The sequence below is a fragment of the Bidens hawaiensis genome, unplaced genomic scaffold (genome assembly GCF_021521415.1).
Source record: "Bidens hawaiensis isolate Kalapana, Puna unplaced genomic scaffold, B.hawaiensis_p1.1 tig00008064_1, whole genome shotgun sequence".
In the NCBI taxonomy this organism is placed as follows: domain Eukaryota; kingdom Viridiplantae; phylum Streptophyta; class Magnoliopsida; order Asterales; family Asteraceae; genus Bidens; species Bidens hawaiensis.
Genome location: NW_027491569.1, coordinates 93,045 through 99,088, shown reverse-complemented (window position 1 = coordinate 99,088; position 6,044 = coordinate 93,045). Strand labels below are relative to the sequence as shown.

Below are 6,044 nucleotides of genomic sequence, written 5' to 3'. Positions count from 1 at the left end.
CATCTATCAAAATAGGGAGGAAATAATGCACAAAGTGCTATTTTTAGTGTTTTTGTTTTCATTTGTCTTTGTTTGGTTTTACACAAGGTATTCCGGTTTTTAATTGTCTTTTTTGCTTTGATTTCATCATGGGCCCATAATAGGCCTTCGATCAAACCCCTTAATTGGTCGACAATGGCTCCTTTGATGATGATGGCTTATCGATTACATGGTCTCAATCGATAATGACTTCTTGATCTTGGCTCTAATACCAATTTAAGAATCCAATTGGTGACATATTGAAAACCAAACACGTAAACTTGGCTAATTCCCAAAGCTTTATTATGAACAAAATTCACAAAACTTGATTATCACAATTTGATAAACCCAATATGGTTTATACAGACTTAAACCAAAACATCCTTGAATCTAAACATGATAGCTATAACTCAGTCCGGCTACAAAAACGGTTAAAAATTCTTGTACTGAAGACGAAAATTTTTTGGGCCTTAAGCCCTTAAGTAAAAAGAGGTATCTTGTTGAGTTTAAACAATTTAATTTTTAAATGAACTTATTTTGTTATGATTTGGTTGTGTAAAAAACTTTTTTTTATTAGTTTTTTTATTTTATAAAAATAGAGTTAAAATGTCTCAAGCGAGGTTAGAACTCTCAACCTTTTAGTTGGAAGTCATACCCCTTTGTCACTAAACCAAGAGTTTAAAAATTATATATACATATTTTTTTCATAAACACACACACACACACACACACATATATATATATTTAAAAGAAATCTGGGCCGATTGGGGTTCGGGCTATGGTCCGTCGACCACCTGACCCTCCCTTAGAGCCGACCCTGCTATAAGTCACCCACTTCTTCTTTCTTTTCTGTTTCAGCCGGCCAGCTAAACAAGATAACTAAAACACATAAACCAACATTTATTATCATTCTTTTGCTTCCGCGCCTTATATGTATTATCGGAAATTGACAAAAAGGTCTCTTGAACTTTGATCATGATAAATTTATTTTAATTAACTTATCGTAATCCCCCTAATCGTATATACATTCCATGAGGTTGAGCCGGGGGTTTTCCTAGTTGTAGGTTTCCTTTGGGGGTTGGTCAGCCAGGTCATTACGTTCTCCGCACGGAAGAGTGATCTCTTTGACAAAGTGATCCTAGGTATCCGGGCCTTTGCCTTTTAAAGATAATATAAAAAAATCACAATTTACTAAATTTTAACCTAGTCTAGCACTTTTGACAACAAATTTAGTTCGTCTATGTTATTTTGCCTATATTGTTTTGATTGGAAATCATTTCAGTGTCACAGTATTAGACTTTCCAATACAAAGAATTTGGTCACCAATTTCCTAAAATTTACTACAAGGTCAATATATAATCATTGCAGCTAATCACAATTTCACGAAAATTTTCAACCAATCATTACGGTGATATCAATCATTTATGAACCATGATAAAGCTAGGTTAAGAACACAATATTGTACAGAATCTGTATCAAGTTTCCGTTTCGTGGTACACGTTTGCACCAACATCATATTTACCGCGTCACAAATTATCTCTTGAGTAAGGATTTAGATGTAGCTATTGAATCACCACGCCTGGCAAAACTACTACTGCCCTCCTGATGCGAGTCGGGTTACAACCGATGCTACTCTTGCTGCTGCCTAGTCCAAACCGAACCCCGTCATCTTGGTAATTCATGTCCCAAACATGGTCACATAGGTTAAACAAGTCTGAAATATAATGTATTTTCTTAAAGGTTTTTCTTCGCACTGAAACTCAATTTTCTGGTAGTGAAACCTGCTATCTAGTAGTTAAACCAAATTTAAGTAGATTCATAATCAACCACCCGGTAATTGACTTGTCTAGGACACATCATATGTGAAGGTAAGCATTTTCTCTCCCATTATCAGTTTTAAATAACAGTGAAGCACATAGACTAAGAACACGAGAATATGCATTTTAGATGTGTTATGGATGAGTTATACATTTCATGTTGGAGGAAGAAGCGTACCTTAGGCCTTTTTATGCATTTTGATGATTACACATCTTCTTACTACCGAGGATACAATAGTGTTATCGTGTACTCATCAAGTGAAGAATCAGATTCAAGTTTACTGGTACTCCCCTCTTCTGTGAAAAAAGCAGGTTGTTTTGGTGGAGGCAAATCACTTTCACTAACAAGCATTAGAAGTACTGATAACATTGTTGGCCTATCTTTTGCATGATGTTGCACGCATAATAGTGCCACATGTATTGATCGTATTACTTCGTGGACTACACATGAGGCATGTAAAGATGTATTAATAAGTTCAATAGACCTGCCTTGTTTATAAAGTCTCCATGCCTACATCAGTCCAGAATTCATATTGTAGTAAAGGGTGTTGTTTTAAAGAAGCATTAATTGCGATATTGAAATTTTAGGCCAGCAAATTACCTTACATGTCCAAGCAGGTTGTCACTATGATCTACATGAGAGAATTCTTTATTTTTCTTACCACTCACTATCTCCAACACCAAAACACCAAAACTAAATACGTCGGACTTTATAGAGAAACGCCCGTGTACCGCGTACTCAGGAGAAATATAACCACTGCAGCATAGTGGATGATGAAAATAAAAACAGATTAGTTGCATTTTCTTTAGAGAAAGTTTTTATTAGTAATATATTGATCAAATTTTGAAGGTTCTTACTATGTCCCAACCACTTTCTTTGTCTTGCCAATGCTATCATGTCCTACAAACTTTCTAGCAAGGCCGAAATCTGTAATCTTTGGATTCATGTCACCATCCAGCAAAATATTACCTGCCTTGAGATCTCGGTGGATAATTTGAACACGGGAATCTTGATGTAGATAAAGAATGCCTCGAGCTATTCCACTTATGATACCAAAGCGTTGAGGCCAATCAAGCATTGAACTTCTTGTTTCATCTGTGCAATTGGAAATATTACTTATGTGCTGCTGATGTGTCAATCTGGTAAGAAATGCTACAAAATAAAGACATCCATACCAAAGATAATTGAGTCCAAGCATTTGTTAACCATGTATTCATAAATCAAAATCATTTCATTCCCATGGATGCAATATCCAAGTAGCTTCACAAGGTTCCTGTGTTGAAGCGTTGAAATAGAGATGAGTTCATTTTTGAATTCTTCAATCCCTTGTTGAGATGTGCCTGAGAGTCGTTTCACAGCCACCTCTTGTCCGTCTTCCAACACACCCTAAAAGATCAAAGGTTAACTTAAAATTTTTCAATACAATTTTCCGAACGCTTAGAATTCTTTTATAGAAGAAACAACAAATTACCTTGTAAACGGAACCAAAACCACCTTCACCAATCTTATTGGATACACTGAAGTTATTTGTAGCTTTTATTACTTTATATAGGCAAATGAATGGTATATCACCAAGGAGTTGTGTCTGGACACTTGTATTCTTTTTATCAAGGGCATATTCGAAGTCCCCTAAAAAATATACCCAATTACTCTACACTACACGAATAGTAAAAACCATACTATTAGAAACATGCATAAATGGCACATTTGGGTTACCTTGATCTTTCACTCGAAGCGTGTTCTTTCTCTTTCTATAGGCATAAGCTACCGCACACAGAAGCAGTGCAGCCGATGAAAATGATAAGACACTGGTGACAACTCTTTTCTTTTTGTTGGGATCGGACTGGTGATCTTTCATTGGCAAACAATAACAATCAGCTACTTTTAGTAGGCAAAGATCAAAGGTAATGAAGAAGCAAGTGTACCTGCTAAGTCAGAGGCAGCCATCCTTATGTAAATATGATCATCTGCATCATATTCTCGTATATCCATTAACTCATCAAACCATATCAAACATCCACTTCCGCCGCTACTGATATCTAAATTCGCATAAGCCGTACAATTGCATTTCATTCTGCAAGCCATTTCACATTCTTCAAGGGTCATGCTCACATTATACCACGCCCTTCGTGTATCTGGTACTTTGACTCCTGTAATTTTGCGAAACCCATCCGCATTCAAATCACCACAACTCAAAGGCGTTTTGCGTTTACACCCACTTGACCAATTAGACACATCCCATTCTTCTGGACTGCTTGGTTCAAAACCTGGTAAACAAGTACACGGCGGACGCTTGTTAGTGCTGCAGCTTCCATAAGGACCAACCGCAAAAAGATCACAGTTATCAACTTTAAAATCCCCAAACACAATCCACTCTTGGGTTTGCTCGATCCAATGCATTATCCGTGTCCTCCATCCCATGTCAAAATTATCCTGTGAACAATCGAACTTTTAAGCTCATATTTACAATATATTTCCTTGTCATTAATAACAAACTCTGGGATGTAAATTGGATTTCCTTTTTCAATAGGAAGGCCACTGTACCCAAGACCATTCCATGGCCCAAGTCTTGATATTACATGTCGACCCTGCCACCCGAAAATTTGCGGATATCCACTTGTGTCTAATATATTACTATACAAACCAGTAGAAGGATCATCAGGACTCTTCCAAGAATTCGTTGAAATCTCTCTTCCTGTAATCAGGTTCTTCCCGAATTTCATTCCTGGCAGATATGTGTCACCAGGATGATCAAAACTTTGCCAAATAATATTTTTGTAATTATTTATCTCAGACACAACCAGATTTCCAGAATCCAAAAGCCGCAGCACCGAATTATTACTCCCCCGAGATACCGTTGATTCGGATGACCAAACCATGGTATCGCTGCCACTTAGAATCACCAGGTTTCCATCACTACTAAGCTTGAACAAACCCGAGTTGTCGGTAACGGGTGAGTCCCTGTTAGCAACCCAAACAACAGTACAGATTGATATCTTTTTGTACCATATTCCCAAGTATCGGCTCTTGGAATTTCGGGTGCTAAAGAATCCCAATTCGAACATATTCCCAGAAGAAACAATGGTTTCACCATCTTTGAATACTTGATTTGCATAGACTGTGTCTAGTGCAGCACCACAATCTGATACAAGTAAAAATAAAAGAGATAAAGAGAAAAAGTTATTTGGCATTTTTGTTGATCATAATTCATAGAAATATCAGCATCTAAAAATTGTAAATTAATCTGAAGATTGAAATTTCTACGTGTAAGTTGACTGCGTGATAGACTTTACTTGCTATGATCTGGCGACACTTGGCATAATCCAACAGTGGAATTTAATTTATTCGGTTATTCCACTTGTCTATTCCACGTGCTATGACTAAAGGGGACTGACTGAACATTAACTTGGTCACTGCAAAACCTACAACTTCAGTGAGATATTGACATATATCATCTACGATAAATTATATATTGATCACATATTTTCCTTTTTAATATTTAACAAGGATTTTTACCCTGCGCTTCGCGAAGAAGATGCAACTGGTACTGGTTCAGTTATTAAGCGTTGTAACGATCGAAAAAAGGTTAATTATGTAAATACCTAACAAAAGTGAGTATTGTTGTCCAACCTTGATCTTTACATAACTTGATCGATTAAGAAAACAAAGATGAAACAAAACTGAATTAACAAGACTTTATTGATAAACTGATAATACAACGTTATAACAATTCTGAATGATGTTGACTTTGCCTATTGACCCCTATTTATACACAACCAGAACCAATCCTAATCTGACATGTGTCATGGAAGTTATAAACTTTCTAGTTTGACACTTATAGATCCTATACTTACATAAACATTCTACATATAACATAAACATAGCTTGAGACAATTACAACACAACCCCTAAACTTTGTGTTATATGGATTAACCAAATTATAGGCCAACATCTCCCATCTCATTTGTTAATCCGTGTCTTCAACATCTTCAAGCTATCTTCATTCTTTTACCCCTACTCATTCTCATAATAACAACAATAACAACCGCAAATCTAAACATCAACTATAGCTGCCAATCAAGAACAATCAATCTCAACAAAATCATAACGTCTCAAACAAGAAACTTTACGTCAAATTTACTCGTTATGCATCACTTGCTACTATCACTATTCTATTCAATCCTCATATCGTTTAGTACCCAATATAA

At 36.2% G+C, this 6,044-nt stretch overlaps 1 pseudogene across 1 annotated transcript; it reads right to left on the bottom strand.

Moving 5' to 3' along the window:
* Positions 1-1,365: 1,365 nt before the first annotated feature.
* On the bottom strand, positions 1,366-5,011 carry LOC143636842 (G-type lectin S-receptor-like serine/threonine-protein kinase At4g27290; annotated as a pseudogene). The gene is made up of 7 exons (XR_013154319.1): positions 3,762-5,011; positions 3,553-3,687; positions 3,308-3,465; positions 3,012-3,222; positions 2,694-2,931; positions 2,442-2,592; positions 1,366-2,346 (listed from the first exon to the last, which is right to left on the bottom strand). The product of XR_013154319.1 is annotated as a G-type lectin S-receptor-like serine/threonine-protein kinase At4g27290 (transcript).
* Between the last annotated feature and the right edge of the window lie 1,033 nt (positions 5,012-6,044).